Source organism: Lissotriton helveticus, chromosome 8 (genome assembly GCF_964261635.1).
Source record: "Lissotriton helveticus chromosome 8, aLisHel1.1, whole genome shotgun sequence".
NCBI classification, from domain to species: Eukaryota; Metazoa; Chordata; class Amphibia; order Caudata; family Salamandridae; genus Lissotriton; species Lissotriton helveticus.
This window is the reverse complement of record NC_136069.1, coordinates 134,873,232-134,877,565: the sequence shown is the minus strand read 5'-3', so window position 1 is coordinate 134,877,565 and position 4,334 is coordinate 134,873,232.

Here is a 4,334-nt window from a genome sequence, read left to right as displayed (position 1 = left end):
AGGAACTGCCCATGTTCTGGTGTGAACACGGGCTTCTATTGGAATTCTCTACGGCATATTATCAAGCCCATTATCGCCGTTTTAGCGGCAGTTTCCTGCCGCTAAAGTGGCGATAATTTTAATGCCGTTCCTTGATAATACGCCCCTTTTTCTTTTTAGTCCAAGCACACTAGAGCTGCATTTTTCAGCCTACCTGACACATTTGCCAAGAGTGGTCATATCTGAATACCTGTTCATTAGACATGTTCAGAAAAAACGCGTTTTAAGCAGACCATGTGCAGCCTCACTCCAAGCCAACAGTCAAGGCATTAGCTAAGAGTACCCATTTATTTATTAATGACATGAATTTCAGGACATCAGTACATGGCTCTGTCTCCAATTGTGAGGAGTCTCAATGGAGTAAAATCTTACAGAGTCATGTTAATACGGCCGTTCAAGCCAATTGTATGAGGATATTGAGGCCATAAATAAGAAGCTTCCAAGTTCTTTTGGCCAAAATATTGACTTCCAATATTTTGTGAAGGTAAGTAATTGTGGGTAAGAATAGATTTACTATTCTTAGCTTCACATTTTGTTGGTATATGATCAATAAATCATGACAGTATTGACGCAATGACAGTAGGAATAACAACATAAACCCTCTCTTAGAGGGCCTTGCATATAGTCAGAGTATGAATCACTTACTCTAAAAATGTATCTGAGAGAGAGGAACTAAACCTGTAAACCTAAGCAGCTGACATTCTGTGCAAGGCACTTAGGGCCCAATTTAGTTTGGCAGTAGGGTAATCCATCGCAAAGGTGACGGAGTACCCTCTTGATCAAACTGGAGGTCCTCCCGCCTCATATATAGTTGGGTGGACCTTCAGTATGTGGATGGTGGAGTCTACTCCATCTATGCTAGCGACATATATCTCGGGCGATCTCATAGTGTAACAGCCGTCGGACGTTCTGCCAGTTCTCCAACCCACCCTATTTAGAGTGGGCAGACAAATGGCAAGTTTTCTCCGTCTGTTATTGCCAGGTAAATTCCCATGGCGAGGGGATCATAGCTTTTTTTATTTTCCAAAACAATATCCTGCTTTGAGATTTTGTTTTTGGAAATAAGAAAATGCTGAAAGTTCGAGAGACGGCTCTTTCATGTTCACAAAGCCATCCGTCAAACTTTTAATGCATCCTGACTGTAGTACCTGAAAATGCGATAGATGTCCGCTGGGCCGGTAGACATCATGAAATTTGGCTGGCAGAGTACCCTCACCATGGTGACAAAACATACCCTGTCAGCAAAATTCTTAAACAGGCCCCTAATGATAAATGATATGCTACAGGCATTACAGTGAAAAACTACAATGTCCCTAACTAGGCCTATTGCAATTAAATGAGCCACCCTTCTTCTGCGACTCCCACCTGATGTGCCTCATTTCCCTAGCAACCCTCAGGATCCTATAGTTTCTGTCAGGGTAAGCTACCCCTTGGTCTTTATACAATTTAAAACTGTACTAGGAAGCTCTAAAGAGGTGCACACCTGTTCCTGGGCACCTGTTTTCTCTTCCAAGTGGGAGGATCTAACCACTGTCATTACCTGTCGACCAGGCCATGGGCGGCTCCTTCACTCTGGCGGAGGAGCATCGCCCCCCCCCCCCCCCCTGCTGAAAGCCAAAAGAGGCAAAGGACAAAAATAAAACAATAATAAAACAATGTTATTATCATTAAATTTTTCGCCTTGCCGGTTGCCACCTGAGCCGAGGGAGGGGCAGGACCATCCATAGTAAGGCCACAGCAGCAAGGAGAAGGCGAGAGAGTTGGGCACTGCAAAGTGCTCATGATGGCTCGACCGGCCATCCCGGACTTGCAAATGTCATGCACACTTACCCATTCTCCAACCCAAGTTGTGTTGTACAGCTGGGTGGAGAACCAACACAGGCTCCCTGCCCATGTCTGAGCGCTGCACCAGGGAGCGCAGACCAATCCCAGCGCTGCTCTCATGCTGGGAAGAATATTCCTAGCATGAGACCAGTGTTGGGATTGGCAGCTGGGAGCCTGCGCAGTGTGCAGCAGTTCCTGTACGGGAGGCGAGGTTCGGGAGCCTAAGCGGCAGCCATCGAAGCGGGTACGTGGTATTTTATGTATCAATAATTATGTATCTTTTTGTTTGTTTCCCCCTCCCCCTGCCCCACCACTTAGCAATGCTGGTGGCTCCTACTGCCCTAGACTCGATTGATATTGTTTCTTTAACTTTCCAGTGCAGTTTTATTCTCCTTTTTTAGACAGCACTCTCCTGCTGGGCAAAATTTCAGCACCTGTATCCACAGCATTTTGGCCTCTTCTCTCAAAGCAGATGCAGCTTATCCAACAAGGTTAATGGAAGTCCCTTGCACAGCTCCTTACTCACCATGTATTTGGGCTGGCTCTACAAGGCGGCGCTAGCGTAACGAAACTTGAGGGGGCCCGCGGCAAGCTAAATTAAGGGGGCCCCTTTTAGACTCTGACAGGATCTCTAAGTCCAGGGCAATCTGCTGAGGGGGGCCCCTGGAGCTCAGACCCCCCCCCGCACTACGGGGACTGCGGGGCCTGTGTTCACCACTGCAAGGCAGGCTTCTCCTCTGGAGGATGCAGGACTGAAATCCCCTTTCTCCAGCAGGCAGTTCCTCTTGTCTTCAGGCATCATCCTATTCACAACTGAGACTCCAAAATACCTCCTGCTCACACTTGGGACTTCTGAACAGGGGTAAAGCTATCAATAATGCAGCAGAAACATGGTGGCCATGGGGCAACGGGGTCAGCTACATCCTAAGAATGACAGTGTTCTACCCCAGAATCAAGAACTGAGGGCACCTTCGAGCTTCATTTAAGGACACTGGTACCCTTGCTGTGCCACAGACTGAGAAAGCCTTCTGTCCAGACATGAGCCCTCAGAAATCCTCTTGTGCACAGTTGGGACCTCTGAAATCCTCTTGGTAACTCTTGCTTCTGTAGAAATCCTCAGATTCACTTTGAGACATTAAAAGTTGTGTTTCTTTTCACAGTTAGGACCTCAGAAATCCTGCTGCTCAAATGTAATACATCACAAATCCTCATGTTTGCACTTAAAGCCTGTGAAATCCTCGTGTTTTACCCAAAAATGAACTGTACATCTTGTTTAACAGCTGGGACTAGAGATATTCTACCGTGTGTTTGTTGTAAGAAGTACAATTTACGATTGTGCGTCCTGCCTATACATTGTTTGAACCTACACAATTGAAGAATGATTTTTCTTCATCAGAATGCGCTCTCTTTTTGATAGAAGGACGGCTTAAAACTAATAAACAAGGCATAACGACATCTAGAACACATACAACAGGTGATGTATCTGTGCATATTTGTACTATATTCAACAGCTAGCCGATATAACCTGCAAAGACTCGCTATTCCTACTTTTGTACATTAAAATAAACATAAATAAAATGGTAGCAGTTCAAGATCAGTGGGAGCACCGGCTTTGGGGATATATGATTTGGGAAATTAGTGAGGATGCAGTTCTATACAAAAGAAACAAAAGAAACATTTTGGAAATTATTACAATTAAAATGGCATCTTCAAACCCTCCCATTAATCAGCATTCATCAAAAAACAGTGTTTTAAAAAGCACAAAGCACCTCTAGTACCGTTATGCAACCAGAAAGCACAAAAACACATACATATTAGGGGAAAAAAATGTTTTTATCTTGGGAGTTGTTGGCTTGTGGCTAGCCCCCTCATATATAATCAAACTAAAGTAAGAAAAATGTGCCAGTGTACTTCCCGTACTATTAGCCCCTGAGGGTTGCATGTGTTATATACGTTTCAAAGGGGACCTGCACCTCTCCCACACCCCCATCAGAGATATATCTATCAGAACATCGGGCCACATCCTTAGAAGACCACTTGCTCTGTCTGCCACCTCAACAGCATCATGCAGCCTCACACCCTGTCCGAGTACCAGTGGCGGCTGACAGTTACAGGATGAGTTGAGGGGGCAGGCACGCGCAAAAATATTCTAAAAAGAAAAAAAAGTACCTGATGATGAACATGAAGGGGCATATTAGCAAGAACCTTGTTAAAATTATCGCCGTTTTAGCGGCAGGAAACTGCCGCTAAAACGGCAGCTGCAGCTTTTTTCATTAAAGCTATGAAATCCTACCTACCTGTTGTGTGGCTCTGTTCAAGTGGACAAACTTTGTGGTTTGATGTATTGCGGCCAGTCCTGCCGCGAGGAGTGCCCCGCTATGGCTCACGGTCTTTGCTGGCGTCAACCGGCGTCAGCATCTATGAGCAGGAAGGTGCGCAAGAAAAGTCGTATGGTGCAGCCTCCATGTTGT